This window comes from Pelophylax lessonae, assembly GCF_965119305.1.
Source record: "Pelophylax lessonae genome assembly, chromosome: 1".
Lineage (NCBI taxonomy): Eukaryota > Metazoa > Chordata > Amphibia > Anura > Ranidae > Pelophylax > Pelophylax lessonae.
Window position 1 is genome coordinate 727,815,621 of NC_138768.1, and position 19,747 is coordinate 727,835,367.

Here is a 19,747-nt window from a genome sequence, read left to right on the forward strand (position 1 = left end):
ATGCACATTAAGGACTGTTACTACCTATCCTTACTATCCTTTCATCTGCACTGTTACATAGATTGCTAGCTCTTGAGCCTACTACCATCTATCATCTGCACTGCTGCATAGATTGCTAGCTCTCCTGTCTACTACTATCTATCCTTGCACTGGGTTACTCTATCCTGTATTTGTCATCTGCTGTCCTCACCACCTGTTAGCATACTCGATACTAACCTATCTGCATTCCTAAATACCATCTTGAACTCTCCTATACAAACCTATCAAGTGATTACCATCCTTGTCACTGTTCACACCTGTCCCTTCAGCACATCACCTTCATACTATCATATACATCCTATCACTCCAGGAACATCTCATTGAGTGTGTATATATCTGTATGTTGAAGCTGACAGGCCCACGGTGATGAGTCCTGGAGAGTTGGATCTGGTATTCAACACATCTCTACATGACTACTGAGTGGAGATTTTGCAGCTGCAAATCCAGCCTATACTAAAAACGCAGGAGCGTTACAGGCAGCAAGGTCACATTAAGGGACAGGATCAGAAGCAATGGATGAAATCAGCTGAATTCCATAACCTCTGAAACATTTAGGTGTGGAGCGCAGTCCCATTCTGCACATTCGATAAGGAGTGAGGAGGCTATGATGAAATATCTTGATTTGTATAACTCTATCTCTAGAGACTATGACCAAACTTTTATAGGTATCCACAAATTCAGTCTAATCTTCATCAGTGATCTGGATATTCAAAGCAGTCCAGCTGGCCTGTGCAGCCGCTAACCTTGGATTAGAATCAGCCATTAGTGCAGAGTAATATAAGGAAATCAATACTTCTCGTGTGGGGCCATTGGCCGTGGAAGCGAGAGTGAGACAAATTGTGCTCCAAGTGCATGGCGCAGTAAAAAAAAAAAACAGAGAAGGGGGGGAAGGTTGAAATCCTCTCTCAGGTGGGCAAAGGACTTAAGGCCCCGCTCAGTGCATAGATGACAGAGGTATTTAACACCTCTGGTTATCCAGAATTGTGAGTGAGGGATCGTGAGTAATTCATGCAGTGCAGGGTTATTCCAGAGCGGGTTGTTCCAGAGGTGGTTCAAGTATCCTTGGAGAAATGGGTCACTATGGTTATAAAAAGAGGCAGCATAGTTTATAATATTGTCTTTCCTAGGCAAGCTTTGAATTGTCTCTGGTATATATTATTATGTAAAGTCTCTAGTGAGGAGACTATAGCAGCTTCGGTGATGGTACAAGCATTACATGGAGAGGGATGCAGCCAATCATGCAGCACAACTAACTGGGATGCTAAATAATACATATAGAAATTTGGAAAAGCTAAACCAGTTAGATGAGAAGGTAACTTCAGAGTCCCCAGTGCCATTTTTGGAGCACAGTGATTCCAAAGGAAACTCATGCAGAGGAAATCACACGCCTAAAAAGAGATTTGGGGATTCATCCACTGGTCTATGCGTTGCTGCAGTTGGGTAATAATAAGTTATAAATTATTCGTTATATATAGGAGTTCAATCTGGCATTGCCCAACTTTCGTGTCTATTACTGGGCGGCAATGCTGATCTCTGTATACTGGTGGTTTGTAGGCCCTTGATTTGATCTTTGGGCTCCTTGGCCGACCACCGAAATTTGCCCTATAGAGGGCCCAAAGCATATAATGTGGTTCCAGGACTGACGCGTGTCACCTGAAGGGTGTGGGGAGCTGCCTGCCATCATTTTCTGTGTCCAAATCAGTGGCCCCCTGCTCATCCTCTCTGGGGTAATCCTTTTTTCTCCCATCTTCATACCATCCCTGACCCTCAATTGTGGGCTCTCCTTCCTACTGCCTCCCCTAAGCTGGCAAGTGTGGGAGATGTGGAGAGATGACATTCCCTCTTTACATAGGGAGAGGTGGGATGCGTGCTTGGGAGAGTGGCCCTAAACTGATGATTTCTTTCAGGGATGAGTTGATTCAAGTCAAGTTCTTGCATAGAGTGTACTACACCCTTGTGTGACTCCACAGGATGTACCCTACGCGCAATACAGTGTCCTCGGTGCCGGGCTTATCTAGGGACATACTTGCATATGTTCTGAGCTTGCCCAAATGTTGCTAAATTCTGTCTGGAATGACCTCCTTAGGAATCCCAAAGCGACTGAACACCATGAACAACTCTTTGGCAATGTTTTTAGCAGATGCAGTATGTAAGGGAACTACCTCAGGGTAATGGGTAGCATAATCCATAATTACAAGAATATGCTGATGACCCCGGGCAGACTTGGGGAGTGGACCCACAAAGTTCATGGCAATCCTCTCAAAGGGCACTTCAATATTGGGTAAGGGCACTAAAGGACTTCGGGAAGTGGGGTAGTGGGGCTAACATTTGACACACAGGACAGGATTGACAATATTTGTCAATATCTCTCTGTATCCCAGACCAGTAAAACCTGCGTAACACCCTTCAGTGGTTTTCTCAACCCCTAAATGACCTTCTAGCAAGTGTCCATGAGCAAGTTAGGGCACCACTTGTCTGTGGGACTTAGGGACCACCACCTGTTCAACAATTTCATCATTCTTTTTATATACACAACACAATAAATCATCTTGCTGCTGTTTTGCTCAGTACCAAAGTTTTCCTTGTGCACAATAAGGTCAGAAAACTCTAATGTAGCCTCAGGGTCAGCAGAAGGCTGTCCACCTTCACTGGCTGTGGAGACTTCCTCAGGCTCCTCCAGTTCTCCTGCCATAACCGAAAAAGGAAAATCTGGGGAACCCTGGGAGGAGTCTGCTGAACCCACATTGTCTATGGTGTGTTGACGTTCTGGCTCTGGCTCCAGTTACTGTGACCAAGTTCCTGCTTGCAACTCACTTACATTTTTTTTTTTTTTTAATTTAAAGGTATGCAATAAAAAGACAATACAGGGATCACAAACAGTACAATGTAACTTCCCTCATGAATCATAAGGTTACAGAACACAGAACGTTAGATGTGGCAATCTTAACCACTTTAACTCCACTCACTGTGCCTCTACTGCGGCACAGTGGCTCGTTATCGTCCAGCGACGTAGACCTACGTCGCTGGACTTCTCCCCCTGTAGGCGGCGCTCGCGCGCCACCGGAGGCGCGCTCCCGCTGTTTTCATTCACAGCGGGAGTCGGGCCAGGGGAGGAGCGGCGGCGATCACCGTTGCTCTTCCCCGATCGTCAGGGAATCTAGTTTGGAGATCCGCCCGCCTGTGTAAACAGAGCGGGCGGATCTCCTAAGTGACAGGGAGTGACAGATCGGAGTGTTCAGCATAGCTGAACATCCAATCTGTCCCTGACTCACTCAGTCACCTCCCCCCCCCCCCACACGTCAGTAAGCACCAGGCATACATTAACCCCTCCCTCTCCAATAAAATTAACCCCTTCCCTGCCAGTGTCATTTTTACAGTAACAGTGCATATTTATAGCACTGATTACTGCAGTAATGTCACTGGTACCCCCAAAAGTGTCAAAAATGTCAGTCAAGGGTCCGATCTGTCCGCCGCAATGTCACAGTCCCGCAAAAAAATCGCAGATCGCCGCCATTACTCGTTAAAAAAAAAACACCAAAAATGACAGAAATCTTTCCCTTAGTTAGTAAATGCAATAACTTTTGAGCAAACCAATCAAAATCCACTTATTGTGATTTTTTTTACCAAACATAGGTAGCAGAAAACAAATTGGCCAAAAATTAAAAAAAAAATTAGATTTTTACATTTTTTTGGGGGGAATTTCATATAAAAAAATGTTAAAAATATTGTTATTTTTTCAAAATAAACGCTCTTTTTTTGTTTATAGCGCAAAAAGTAAAAATTGCACAGGTGATCAAATACCACCAAAAGAAAGCTCTGTTTATGCGGAAAAAAGGACGTAAATTTCGTTTGGGTACGGAGTCGCACGACCGCGCAATTGTCAGTTAAATTTGCACAGTGCCGAATCGCAAAAAGTGGCCTGGACGTAAGACAGCAAAATCCTCCGATGGTAAAGTGGTTAAACAATTTTATTATACAAGTCCTGTGAAAAGGGTAATTAAACCGTATTGTAATCCCCAAACTACAACGTAGGGAGAGTGAACACCGAAGACCCATAACCATTGTACCAGGGCTGAGATGAAAGTCCCGCCAGGATCTGTCTATTGGCCCAGCAAGAACCCCCCATGCCACCCTGTACGCATAATGAAGAACCAACAAACAAATTTACTTTATTGACAGGATATACATACCCATAAAACACTTTTACTAAAAACTTTGTAAGAGATTTCCTAACCTTCTTGTCAACCAGTGATGTACCCATACGTCGCTGAACTTCGAGTGGTTTTACCATTTTTTAGAGCCAATGGTCGGCTCTCTTGTAAAAGCAATCCTGGAGAGGAGACATTGCCTTCCTTGACTCTTTTCCTTCTCTTGTTTCTTTTGAGCATTGTCTTACCCTCCAATTCCCCTCCTTCTTTCCCAGCCTTGATGTGCCCCCTTCTCACTTATCATGCCTTACATTGCCACTACCCACCTGATGGGTGTGGTGGTTATCATTTGGAGAACTGTCCTAGCTAACTGTATGTTGTCATATAGGTGTAGAAGAATGGAAAAATCTAGTATGCGTATTGAGCATCTTTTTATTACAATAAGGCATTTTGTTTTACCTTGTATTGTTATTTGTTTTGAAAAATTAAAATAAAGATTACTTAAAAAAAATCCTGGATTGCTTTTATAAGCAGCGGGAGGGGATTACGTGTCTTTCCGGGGCATTCCTGTCCCATCAGCAGACCTGAGCGATCATGTCACGAACCTGGTTTGAGGCTGAGGTGACGAGAGGGCTCCCCTTGCGGCTGAGTGCAGAGCACCCCTGGAGATGGTGACAGAGGGTGCTGTGCCCAAAGGTGCACGGGTTGCCTGCAGGTGTAGCTGTGTCAGGAATCGGATCCGCAGTAGGAAAGACAGTCACTTGGATCACTAGAAGTGCAGGCAGGTTAGTGCAAATCATGGTCAGAAGCTGGGCCGAGGGTCAAATACAGGTAGTCAATCAGGAGCAGGCAGGGAGAAGTCCATAAGGCAAGCTGGGTTCAGAGCAGGAGAAAGCCAATGCAGGTCAAGGATAGCCAGGTCGGTAACGGGTAGTCAATCAAGCAGGAGTTTCAAGGCACAAGGAAATCAGGTACTAGCTGAAGATAATCCAGCAATGAATGGCAGCCAGTGCTGAGTTTATATAGGAAGTGGGTGTTGATAATTGGCACTAATTAGGACGTCCCACATGGCCATTTTGGAATTAGCATATATGTCATTTCCTGACAGTCCTGCGCGGCCATTTAGGAAATTGGCATATCTGCCATTCCCTGACAGTCCCGCGCGGCGCATTTTGGAAATTGGCATCTTTGCCATTCTTTACCAAGTTCTTCCCTGACAGATCAGCTGGCGCTCTCGTCGGCTGATGGGAGAGTCGAGAGTCGAACAAAGCCCGGATCAACTTTGATCAGCTCTCGTGATGACCTGATTTCACTTCCGGTGTACCCGGCTGTTAACGATGCCATTTTTGAAAATTGATAGCTTTCAAAAACACCAATCTTGGTGTGATTGAATGCTTTTAAGGGCAGAAGAGGGATTTGGCTCTTACAGACCCCAGATCTCTCCATAAAGAGTACCTGTCACATCAAACCTATTGCCGTTATAAGAGATGTTTACGTTCCTTGTGACAGCAATAAAAGTGATCAAAACAAATAAAAAAAAATGTAAAGTAACAGTGTAAAAATAAATAAATCATTTTAAAAATGAAAGTGTCCCCCCCCCCATGCTCGTGCACAAAAGCAAATGCATGGGTCGGTCCAACACGCACACAGCAATCGTCCCACACATGTGTGGTATCACTGCAAACATCAGATCATGGGTAGTAATTCTAGCAATAGATTTCCTCTTAAATCTAAAGTGGTAATCTTTAAAGGCTTTTAAAACATCACCTATGGTTACTAAAATGTACACTGTTTGCCGCCGTTGCACAGGCGTGTGCAGTTTTAAAGTGTGATATGTTTGGTATCTATTTACTCTGTGTAACATCATCTTTTATATTTTACTGAAAAATGGGGTTATGTATTGTGTTTTTTGCTTTAAAATTCAGTAAAGTGTATTTATTCTCATAAAATTGCGTTTGAAAAATCGCTGGGCAATAACCGTGTGACATGCAAAACCCACCATTTTATTTTCTAGGGTCTCTGCTTAAAAAAATATGACCAATTTTCTAGCAAAAAATGCAGATTTTTACATGTGAACAAAAGTGTTAGAAAAAGGCCTGGTCTTAGTGGTTACAGACTATCATTTGAAGCCTCTGGGAAGTAAGCCTATGTGAAGTGTCAGGATACATCTCATTGCTAGCTAACAGGGTGCCAACAGTATTAAATAGCTGAAGGTGAAAAGACGTGTAAAAAGGAAAGGTGATGGTAATAGTATGCATCCAGGCTAATAACTGCCTGCAGCATTCTGAAAATGCTAGATGCTTATTTTTCAAACTGATCCAATGGCTTCAATACTGTCGGACAGTGGCGGCTGGTGCTCAAAAATTTGGGGGGGGGGGGGGGGCGCAAACAAACCAATGATGGGTTATTATTATGGACACTGACACCAATGATCGGGATTACTATTGCGGCCCTCTGGAGGTGTCGGGGGCCGGATGTGGCCCTTTATGATAATGGAGTCCGGTGACCGTACACCGTAAAGAGGGTGTGGGGAAGTGTGATCTCCTCCATCCATCCCACCGATTGAGCTAATGTGACCCCAGTGCTGATGGAGAGTAGCAGGGGAGGGGCAAACAAGGACGTCCTCAGGTGCCCGATGTCTTCCTTATCAACCTATGATGGCATCGGTTGTTAGGAAGCTGGCCAGCACAGTGCCCAAGGTTGTACTGCTGCCCAATACACCTGTGGCTTTGTGTAACAAAAATAGACAGGTTTGCTCCATCTGTTGAAAATTTTTAGGCAATTTGGAGCAATGTTTAGGTATCTTGCCAATGCACCTCTGAAGAACTCAGAGGGCAACCTGGTTGAAAATGGCTAGTCTACAGAAGCTGCTTTAGAAGTTCAAAATGAGGTTGAAGGATTGTAAGAGGTGCATGAAAGTCAGCCAGCCCCCAGTCTGATGTACTCACCCTCCAGTCTGTCACCAACCAAATAAAACCTGTCTCTTGGTACAAAGAACAGGGGTTTAGTTGACACACATTTGCAAACGCATGTGAAAGCTGCAGAGCCACTTCACGGCACCCTGTTTAAATCTGCAGTCCTACACTCTTAATTTAGTGTCCTCACACTGGAGGCACATGGCCGCTAATGGGTGGATGGGGAACAGGTGAGAGGGAGACAGCCCAACCTCCCCCAACCCATCCCCATGCACGACTGGCTGTTGTCTCAAAAGCTCAAATAATTAGGTTATAATATAACCATGGTGCAAACTGGAAAGGACCAGCTGAAAAGCATTACACCTCCATCCCCTTGGTGGATGCAGTATATGGATAGGAAGGGATTTTATGTATGGGGCATGGCCTGTAAAGCACACTGCCTTTGAAATCCCTAATTTCCTTTGGGACTTTATATGAGACAAGCAGGTCATGCTATTGGTCTCCATCCCTGTATACGGAAAACATTAGGGTCAAATCAAAACTGCATCCACCAAAAACGCACAAAAATCGCACGGTGGGACTTTAGATGAGGCACCAAGCTGTAAGCAAGGCGTCTCCATCCCTGGTTGCTTTAAACATATTGGACTAGGTGGGACTTTAGATGAGACCCAAGCTGGTGTTGCCCGGCGTCTCCATCCCTATAACGAGAAACAAAATGAGGTTGAAGGATTGTAAGAGGTGCATGAAAGTCAGCCAGCCCCCAGTCTGATGTACTCACCCTCCAGTCTGTCACCAACCAAATAAAACCTGTCTCTTGGTACAAAGAACAGGGGTTTAGTTGACACACATTTGCAAACGCATGTGAAAGCTGCAGAGCCACTTCACGGCACCCTGTTTAAATCTGCAGTCCTACACTCTTAATTTAGTGTCCTCACACTGGAGGCACATGGCCGCTAATGGGTGGATGGGGAACAGGTGAGAGGGAGACAGCCCAACCTCTTACAATCCTTCAACCTCATTTTGTTTCTCGTTATAGGGATGGAGACGCCGGGCAACACCAGCTTGGGTCTCATCTAAAGTCCCACCTAGTCCAATATGCTTTAGAAGTTCATGCTCTTGGAAGCTTTGCAGGTGGATATTGGTAGTGTTGCTGCAACTGGAAAACTAAAGAAAGCCTATTACCCTTAAAAACATCCACAAGGCACAGAATATAATCCAGAGAAAACGGTTATAGATCAACAAAAGAGCAGCACTCTGTGGCCATAAAGTGTTAGCACTGTCTAGACACATGCTGTTGCTTAACCTTCCTAGCGGTATTCCCGAGTGTGACTCGGGGTAAGATTTTAGTGCCAAAAGCGGTAACCCCGAGTCACACTCGGGGTAGCGCTAAGAAGATCGCTGGATGCTGGAGGAGGTTTTACTTACCTTTTCTCCGGGATCCAGCGAAGACTGCGGGCGGTGTGCGGCGGCGGAGCTTCCTCCCGATCGTCTGCGAGCCCCGGCTTCCGTCTCCGGTGACGTGACGTCCGCCGGGGGGTGGAACCGGCGGCAAATTCAAATGTAAAATGCACCAAACACACTGATACCGTTCAAAATAAAATCACATTACATTGCCCCCCAGTGCCCTTTCCTGCAGTTTTACTGTACTTTTTATGTAAATATATGTATATATATATATATATATATATATATATATACATATATATATATATATATATATATATATATATATATACACAGTATATATATATATATATATATATATATATATATATATATATACATATATACAATATATATATATATATTCACATATACATTATATATATTCACATATACATTATATATATATATATATATATATATACACACACATATATATATATATACATATATACATATATATGTATATGTATACATACACGTAATTCTTGTGAATGAGCAGCCCAAACCAACTGTATACATTATATATATATATATATATATATATATATATATATATATATATATATATATATATATATATAATAAATGTATACAGTTGGTTTGGACTGCTCATTCACAAGAATTACATGCAAAATAATGGTACCGCTTTCAGCACCTAAAATCCAAAAGAATCATACCGCCAGGGAGGTTAATACTGTGGTGCAGAGGTCAGAGTAAACAGGAGTGGAGGGAGTTCTCAGCTTGTATTGTCTCCCCGGTATACAAAGAATAAATATTCTATAGCCAAGTATAGCAGCAAACATTGGCAGAATTACTGGCAAAGCCAAAAGACTCACTACCTGTCCCCTCCCCAGTTTATTTACCAACAATTGCTGCTTGGCAATTTGGCCAACTGGTCTGTTATTAACAAAAGAAAACTTGCCAACACAGTACTGCTAGGACACCTAATGCCTAACAATAGGGGTTTGTTTCGAAATAACACATATGTACACCAGTCCCAGCTCCTCTGCAGCTCCCCGCTCCCTCTGTCCGGCCCACGTGTAGGGAGGGGAGCCGGCTACGTCTAGCAGAGAGAGGGAGGTGGCACACAGCGCACACCGGACACCCCACCAGTCCGATCCCGGCGATCGGTCGGTATTAGATCCCCCCAAAAACACACACAGAGGGCTGAGTTGAGCAGTGCGGGTCCCGGGACTCACCTCGGTGTCGGGGGTGTCCGGGGTGTCCGGTGCTCACAGCTCTACACCCTGGGGATCGGGTTTCTCTCCATACTCAGTCCAGTATCGGATCCCTCCCTCCAATCACATCCCCCGCCGCACACCGCCCGATGTTCTCTGAGGAGCGGGCCGGGCAGCGGCGGCTTGCGGCTTCTCTGGCGTGGCGGCGAGTCCTGTGGCGGCGTATCAGTCGCGCTTCCTGATTGGCCAGGAGGAGGATCCGTGTGACAATAGCGAATTTCCATTCGCTATTGTCACACAATGGGTGGGCTCGGGACGCACTGCTCTGCGCCCCGGGTCCACCCTTTTTTTTAGCCTGTGAGAGCCTCTGGCTCTAATCACATGGCTAAAAAAAAAAAAAAAATCCCATTGAACTCCATGCGTCCGGCGCCCCGCATGTAGATTAGGGGGTTGGACGCATGGATAGGGGGGCGGCGCCCCATATACACCAGCCGCCACTGCTGTCTGAGCCAATGGCCTGAAAAAGTGCATAGGTAAGAAATTTTGACTTTGCTTGGACTTTTGTTTGCTGCCTGCACTGTGGTTTAAAAGTAAAACAGAAACAGCCTTACTACTAGCATTTTCAGAATGACGCCAGCAATGATCAATGCAACTGCTGTATTGTTACTTTTAGCTTCACCTTTCCTTTTCATATATGACTTTTAGAAAGTGCTAAATATAAATTATTTACATAAGATATTTCATATTTATAAACCTGAACTCTAAGCAATAAGGTAAATACATTACATCACTTACATGAGAGCTGTTTTACCAAACCAAAGAATTTGTCTATCTGTCCATCCAGTTCTCAGATTTACAAAGCTCTACCAGGCAGGTCAGTCACTGTCTTAAATATGGTGGCTGCATTATTTTTCTAGGGTTGTTTTTCTTCATTTTCACCTGGTGACTCAGCCAGTAAGTCTGTTATTTTTCAGCCAGACCAAGCTTTCAGGCAAAACAGGCAGCTAAAGGGGGGAGGCAAACCATTTCATACTGACATGGGGGGTAGTTACAGTAATCAGCTTTTATTAATTTATGTAAAACTTTTATCCCAAAAGGAAAAAAAACTACTATAACTGCCTATAAAGTGTTTACTGGACTTCAGCTTCTTTTTGTTAGTCAAGTCCATCTCAATTTGTTAGTCTAACACACAGGGCCGGGACAAGGGGTGGGCAGTAGGGACGGTTGCCCTGGGCGCAATGGTTTATTGCAGGGATGGGGGGGCGCCTTGACCCTAAACCTAAGGGAAGGTGGGGGAACAGTTTGGCATCCTTGCCCTCCCCCAGACTGACAATGCTGCTGCCCAAAGGTGTCTTTCCCAATCCTCCAGTGGAGTGAAGACACTCTAAAACAGGTAGTGTGTTACTGAATGGATCACCCAGTAAAAATATAGAAAAAAGAAAACAACTGCAGCCACCACATTAAAAGATTGGTAAGCTGCAATATAAGATGTTGGCCACATAGGCAATGCATTGTTGGCATTTAGTAGGTTGACTCAAAGGGGTTTATTTACTAAAGCTTCAGAGGGGAAATCAAGCTCACTTCTGAATAGAAACCAATCAGCTTCTAACCTCAGCTTGTTCAATTAACCAGTAGCTTACTGAACACTTTTACCCCCTTGCGGCCCAGGCTAATTTTCAGCTTTCCACGCTGTCACAATTTTGACAAAATTTTTATCATTTTTTTTCACACAAATAGAGCTTACTTTTGGTAGTGTTTAATCACCACTGGGTTTTTTTATTTTTTGCTAAACAAATGAAAAGACTGAAAATTTTGGTCATTTTTTAAAGTTTGTTATAAAATTTTGGTCATTTTTCTCCTTCACTGATGTGTGCTGATGAGGCTGCACTGATAGGCACTGATAGGCGGCACTAATGGGCACTGATAGGTGGCACTGATTGGTACTAATAGGTGGAACTGATGAGGTGGCACTGGTGGGCACTGATGAGGCACTGATAAAGCTGCACTGGTAGGCGGCACTAATAGGTGGCACTAATGGGCACTGAAAGGCGGTCTGATAGGCACTGGTAGGCAGCACTGATGGGCACTGATAGGTGACACTGATGAGGAGCCACTGGTGGGCACTGATTGGCAGCACTGATGGGCACTGATGGGCACTGATTGTAAGCACTGGTGGGCACTGATTGGCAACACTGATGGGCAATGATATGTGGCACTGATGGGCACTGATTGTACGCACTGGTGGGCACTGATTGTAAGCATTGGTGGGCACTGACTGGCAGCACTGGTGGGCACTAATTGGTGGGTGGGACTGCACTGATGATCAGTGCCCTGATTATTAGTGCTGATGACCCTTTAAACATAAGCCCGTTATTGGCTTTCTCCTCTCCTCACACTGTCAGCGTGAGGAAGGAAAAGCCGGTAGCCGGCTTGTGTTTACATCCTGTGATCACTTGTCATTGGCTGACAGCTGATCATGTGGTAAAGGGCAGCTGTGATTTGCCCTTTACCTCAATCTGTGATCAGCTGAGTCCGAAAGACTCCGCAAACACATAGTGCGCCACCAACGCGCCACCCGCGCGCCATAGAGGCCACGTGGGCAGCACGATAATGCGAGGACATCCATGGCAAACTAAGCTTATGTTGTAGCCATTTTCCAGCTATAGTGCAGGCACAAAGCAGTTAAGCTTTGGCAACAAAACCTACAAGCTGAGCACCATAGAGTAAAGCCTGTATACTGTATGTAATGAGCAAATATAGCTGCCCCATGAATGTATATTATTCGGAACTATGCATAGAAACATGTATTTAACAAAGTCACATTAAAAAAGCAGCCACAGACAGATGGACTTAATATTTTTATTATTCCAATCTGTTTATTAAAATATTTCTACATTTACAGAGGAGAAACAAAAAAAAACACATATTTTCTGACTCGGAGGCCCCTTTCACAGGGGCTGTCTGATCAGGTCCGCCTGTCAGTTTTTCAGGCAGACCTGATTGGACCCTCCATTCACCCCTATGGAGCGGCAGATGTCAGCAGTGACATGTCCACTAACACCCGCCGTTATCCGATCCCATCCTGTCCGTCTCTGCTCTGCACAATGAGAGGAGATGTACCTGTCATCTGCCTGCTCAGTGGAGATCAGCGGAGCAACCCTTGCAGAGCAAGCAGAGTTGGTCCAGCGGAGGCGCCCGTGTAAAAGGGGACAAATGGTCGCATATGTAAAGAAAAAAAGAAAATATCAAAGCGAACAGAATCAATACAACGGTAGGACTCTAAACAGTAACCAACATTATCTCAATTGTCCCTTACCCAGAACTTCATATTTTTATTACATAACTGCATTCCTTGGCAGTTTTTGTATATTCACCCCCCTTTGACAAAGTCGGAATGATGAAACGTTAGGGCGTGGCTACATGGCAGACCGGAGAAATGAACGGGTTAAGCGGTGGCCGTTCCTCCACATCTGGCACACTAGCCTGGAGTTGGTGAGGACGTGGGGAACACCCCAAACCCCATATTTTACATATGCTGTTGATTTTGGTTTATGTGAGTGCAACTACTATGTTTTAACAATAAAAATTGGAGTTTTAAAACTGTATTGCACTAGTGGATTCCCCTTTGTTTTTTCCTTATATGTACATGCGAGAGGAGATATCATTTAAGGAGGACCCCTACACTTAACAGTGTTTTGTCATTGCACTTGTAGCCCTGACCATGCAAATGGGGGGCATCTTGGGGTTACCAGCTGATGGGAGAGGGATCACGCAGGTGGTGGATTTAAGTGTTGTCCAACATTTAGCACGGAGCTTCTTTCTTCACACCTGTCACTACTTTAGCACATTTGATTAATGGACTTTATGTGATTTATTTTGTGCACAATTCCACCTCATATGTGTTTATTTTTTATAATTATTTGTTGCAATAATGTATATTTTGCACATATTTATTTGAACACTTATTTCTTTGAAGTGTTTTTGCACAGCTTGTGGGAGTTTATTTTTCACCCTTTTTTATATTGGTTTTGTGGTTTAAGCTGCAGCATATGTATTTATACATCATTTAATATTGTATATTTATTTGATCTACACACTGGTATCACATTTATATTTTGTGTGATTTAGCGCGAGAGTTATCCTATTATCAGTTTTTGTATATTATTTGCCTGGAGGTCAGCTGTAAAATAACTGTTAAAAGTATTTTGTATTCTTGAAAGTAATAAATAAACTAAAATATATATACATAATTATTACATAATAACATGAAATTAATTTGTACATTTTTTTGTAATCCCTGGAATCCCATTTTCACATTTTAAAAAAATAGTTCGGTAACACAAGTGCAATATTAAAAATCACCACTAGATGTCGATGTAAAGCAACACTTATAATGGTTGTTCACATCACCAAAGCTTAGCTGTGAATGCACAGTATGTTTTTTTGGTACTGGCCTAAGTGTGAAGTGTTTGAGTATAGGTGAGCAAGGGAATGTAAGTTTCCATTGTCATTTTACATTAGCATGTACATGCATGAAGTTCCTATTAACCAATGGTTATGTGACAATATATTGAAGCAGTTAACCACTGTGTAACCAAAGAAATGGCAAATGAGTATTGATCTTAGGGGTCTATGTATAAAAAAATTTGAAGTGTAAATGTCTCATCATTTATGCAAAAGTAACTTAATAGTAATATTTGTAATATGTCTGTAATGTCAATTTTTATTTGTTGCCTTTTGCCAGGGAATGTAACATTCACTTATCATTCAATACTAAGATAAAATAGCTATAAGAAAATTTTACCATAAAGAACATTGACAAATAGATTAAATAGATTGACACTATAGAATGCAAACATTTGAATAGAAGAGGAAATATTATGAGGGAGACCTCAGAACTGTACCGTCTATAGAGATTCCTGTGCACACAGCTGAACAAATGGGTGTTTGGCCAAGCGTACCTGCAGTCGCAGTATAAAGTAAAACCTTTAGCAGCGGTATTATTGCCACTGCCAAATGTGACAGCTTTCTACTCAGGGCTCCTACTTTTTCGGGAGTCCGCACCCTCTTACATCCTAACATCCAGTGACTCATCCCCGCTCTGAACATTCAGCTGGGTAAATGTGAATAAAGACCCTGCAGATCCAGAATGGCTTTTAAAGTGATACTAAACGTAAAAACGTTTTTTACCTCAATACATTGCTTACATTAAGGTAAAAAACTATTTTGGTTTCCCTGTGCCCCCCTTTCCCTGTATGAAGAAGAAGAAAGGGGAGACGAGATCAGCAATGTGCACAGCTGCATCCATTCTCCCCTTTCTTCCTCTTCACACAGCATTCCAACAGCAGCAGAATCTATTGGCTCTTGCTGCTGTCAATCAAATGCAGTGAAGAGGACGTTGGGGGCGCCCTATATCCCGCTGTGTAAGTCTATGGAGGGCGGCTCCATAGATACACAGGTCAGGAGCAAGCACACACTGCCTGTCCCCCTTAGCAAACTGTTGGCCAAGGGGACATAAAAAGAAGAGGAGGAGCCAAGATTGCCACCGGGGACCCAAGAACTGGATGATTAGGGCTGCTCTGAGCAATACCACTGCACAGCGCAGGTAGGTATGAATGCAGTTATGTAATGTTTGTAACTTTAGTTACACTTTCAGGGGAAGGGCCATGCAAAAGAAGAGTTCAAGGAAAAAAAAATAGTGGTGTCCATGTAAAAGCCTTACCAGACCCTTATCTAAGTATATATATGTAAACAAGTCATGCTAAATGATTGTGTACACGCAAAGTGACAAAAATGTATTAATAAGTGAATAAAGTGTTAAATAAAAAGTCCAATAAGCATGTATTGATAATCCACTTCCAGTATTCATCCACAATAAGGTACAAATAGGCTGGAATGTCCACACTGTGTCAATCCACGACTAATAAAAATTCTGCTTACCAGAAACTAGTGAAATATACGCCTGTATATTTAAGCCAAGCAGCCGGATAAGGTGAACCTGTAGATGTTGTAGAAGGATGACGCCAATGCCGATACTACTTAGGAACTTGGAGAGATGCCATCAGGTCAACTCAGATGTATACAGTCAACGTGTATCCCCATTGGCATGCAATAAAAAATACGCCATAGCATAAAACCAACTAACAATTGAAGAAAGTGGATAGATAAGTACACTCACAAAGGATGCAGAGTATTGCGCCTTCACAGAAAGGAGAGTATGGGAAGATTGAGAAACCACCACTATGCTACTCCACAACCCGTGTATATACCCCTTACCAAATATCAGTGAAATATACACTGTGTCACCATCAGATGCCGAGAGGTGTAAATAGCAGGTGCAGAGTATTATGCCTTCACAAATGGAAAAGTGCAGATGAACCAGAAACTCACCCTTCAATAAATCCACCACCAGCATATAAGCTCCTTACCAGATACCCGTGAGGAATGCACTTGTAACTCCAGGGGCAACCAAATGGTAGATGAAGGTAAAGGTTGGTACCAGTTTCAAATGGGACCAGGAAGACCACAGAATGTCCCGCAGCAGTGACAAGCTCAGATGAATGAAACCTCGGTATGCATCACTATCATAAGATGAAGAATAGGGACGCCATAGCGTAAAATTCAACTAAAAAATTTATTATAAAAAAACACGAATAAAAAGCTGAGTATTGCGCCTTCAGTAGTGACGCGCTTCATCAGAGCTGACGTTATCAAAGGGGCTCTGACGAAACGCATCAGCTTCCCTCTCCTGAACTAAACCAGGCCATAAGCCCTCATCATGGAGGTTTATCTCTCAAGAGAGGATCTCCCTGCCAAAGCATCTTGTCCCCATATTGACAAGAACAATAGCCACTTCCACACAATCCTGGCCTGGTTGGCTGTGGGGGCTTTAGCTCTGCTTTTTGGAATCTGTAAAAATAAATACACCCCCTCCCCACATAAATGAATAAATGGGGGGGGGGCAAATGTAAGATTTCCTATCTAGTGGCCACTGGCCAAATGCAGTATTTTCTATTTTGATGAAAAAAATATTCCACCAACACAGGAAGTGGCCTAACAGCATTTCTGTTCTGCAGCATTCACACAGAACGAATGTACATTCACATTCCCTGGGCGAATTGCTATGCACTTTTTTTTTATATAAATACACTGCTAAAAGTTGTAAAAAGAATCACAAACAGCTTTACCACCCCCCCCCCCAAAAAAAAAAAACAGGGCAAAGAGCAATATACGCAGTGCAGTAATCCAAAATAATCTAGAAGCATCTCAACACTTTTTGCTGCACTGGTTCTTATGGTTTATAGTAATTGCAGATCATCATTACTTATCAACATAATAGGTAAGAATGAATTACCATATCATATTTTATATTCCCAAATCTCTATTAGTAATTCCTTTTGGTGCCTTTAAAAATGTGTTAAGTATTAGGCTTGATGTAATCGTTTTCCCTTTTGTGTATTAGAACCTCCTGCCCATGTTATGCATTCATTGTATTCCCTGTAAAATTGGATAATCCAAGACATTCTTGGCCCCTGACTCACAGCAGATCTGTTTTACTGCATTGCTCAACAGAGAAGCATAGACAGCAGAAGTTTGGAAAAAGCAGTGAGACACAACACCGCAAAGAAAGAAAAAGCACAACATTCTGACAGGAGGGTAAGACTATTTTCTTTCTCCAATCCTAGTACTACTGCATGTAATTGTGATAATATGCTTGCAGCTCACCAACAATTGTTACTGAGGTCAAGACAAAACTCTAGGGACTTAAAATATATCGTCCATTACTTTTTACATGGTGTATCACTATAAAAAAGTATTGCTAAAACAATAGGAGATTGCAAAATTAGCTGTTCAAAAATAAAAAAACAATGTGTAATGCAATAGGCACCACAGGTACCAGCATTTCCCCATCTTATGAGGAATTGTAGGTCTTGTAATTACAGTATAAAACTTCTCTTTCTTTTTCATACTTTTTTTTTTTTTTTTACTATTTTGTTATATTTCAGGTATAATTGTTTTACCAAAAGTATGTTATTATTCATACTTTTAGAAGAAACACTGAAACTGTTGTAGAAGCATCCTCATGAGCAGTCAAATATCTGTTTAGACCTACCAGATCTACCCAGACCTACCAGATCTACCCAGACCTACCAGATCTACCCAGATCTACCCAGACCTACCAGATCTACCCAGACCTACCAGATCTACCCAGACCTTGCTATCCAAAAACAACATTTTGTTCATGGGTTTAAGAGTTTTTGTGTCTATAAATAAAAATGCAGTTTTTAGTGAGTTTAATGAGGGCAGAAGATAGTACAAAATGCTATTTAAATTGGTACTGGGATTCAACAAAAACCATATTGCATCCCATGTTTTCTGTTCAGTCTTTTTTTTAAAGAGTTTTCAAAAGTACAAAGTTTGCATCTGTGCAATTGTAGAACATTGGTTGGAGAACTGTACAATGCAGATTGCATAAAAGGTTGAACTGTATAGGTAGAATAACCACCTCAGCCCTGGACGATTTTACCCCCTTTCATGACCAGGCCATTCTTTGTTATTTAGCACTGCTCTACTGTAAAGCCTCGTACACACAACCAGATTATTGGACATATTTTCGTCCGTTTTTTGTTGCATGTCAGTCTCATATGGAAAGTGAAGAGGTTACTTTCATACAAAAATTCTCATTTGACAGAATTCAACTTCAGAAGTACGATAAAAATTTTTATAGCTTGCACATTCAGTTTTTGTCATACAAAATTAGTAATTGGCTGTTGAAAGCACCATACTAACGATCCGAAAATGGGCAGATTGGTCATCGGAGGAAATTTTACTTCTGATTTTCATATCGTGTGTACGAGCCTTAACTGGAAATTTCATGCAACACTGTACCCAAATAAAATGATATAATTTTTCACACATGGCTTTCTTTTGGTGGCATTTGATAACCACTAGGTTTTTTATTTTTTATTATATGAACAAAGAAGACTAAAATTTGGAAAAAAAAATCTTCATAAATTTTGTCCAAAAGGTATTCTGCTACATGTCTTTGGTAAAAGAAAATCCCAATAAGCGTATATTGATTGGTTTGCTTGAAAGCTATAGTGTCTAGAAACTACCGTATGTATTATTGTAAAATATGTAGTGAACAGGTGAGGTGAACGGCACTCAGCTAAAGGTGCATGCAATCAGGCCCTACCATAGGCCACATAGATGCGAAAAAAGTACAGGATTGCTGCGCTCAAATTTATTGAACAAAAAGAAGTAATATTTACAAATATACAAAAATAGAAAATATGCATGTTTTTTTTTTTGTTTCTACTAAGTGCCGGTTCACATTTGTGCGATGCGGGAATGCTGCAAATATAGAGCGTGTTCCCGCATCGCATCCGCACCCCTGGCAGTTCACACTGCCATATGTGATACGCTGGGGGTGTCAATTAAAGTTAACCACACCCTAGAACAGATCGCATATCGCAGTGCGATCTGAAAGTTTGCACAGAATCGGATCGCATTAGTGTGAACCACCATGCGATCTGATTCTGCTGCGGACCAAAAAAAGGGTCCTGTGCATCTTTTAGTGCGATTGCGGTGTGAATTCAGCCATACAAACTGTATGGCTGAATTTGCACCGCACAGAGATCACATGTAATTTAGGAGCAGAACGCTCTGAATTACATGCAATCTCTGTGATCGCACAAATGTGAACTGGCACTTACGGCAGTGATCGGCTACTTATAATGGGACTGCAATAGTGCAGTGGGTAATCTGACACTAACAGATGTTGGGGAGGAACTGACTAACTAATACTGAGATCACCAGTGACAGTAATACAGTGATCAGTGATAATACTATACACTGACACTAGCTGGGAAAAGTTTAAAATCTAGGGTGATATCAAGGGGTTAAATGTTTGCCTAACAATTTGTAATGTGTGCTGCTTTTTACTAAATAATTCTTTGTTTCTTACCCCATTGCAGTGATAAGAAACAGAGATTGTTCCCTCTGTACAGAGCCCCTGTGT

The 19,747-nt window shown here is 42.4% G+C and overlaps 1 protein-coding gene across 1 annotated transcript in view; it reads left to right on the plus strand.

Annotated features, from left to right (window-relative positions):
• Positions 1-17,243: 17,243 nt before the first annotated feature.
• FGL1 (fibrinogen like 1) overlaps positions 17,244-19,747 on the plus strand; it is a 59,010-nt gene continuing 56,506 nt past the window's right edge. Inside the window, exon 1 of the mRNA XM_082265034.1 lies at positions 17,244-17,382. The gene's annotated coding sequence lies outside the window, so the exon portion shown is untranslated. The remainder of the gene's footprint in view (positions 17,383-19,747) is intronic.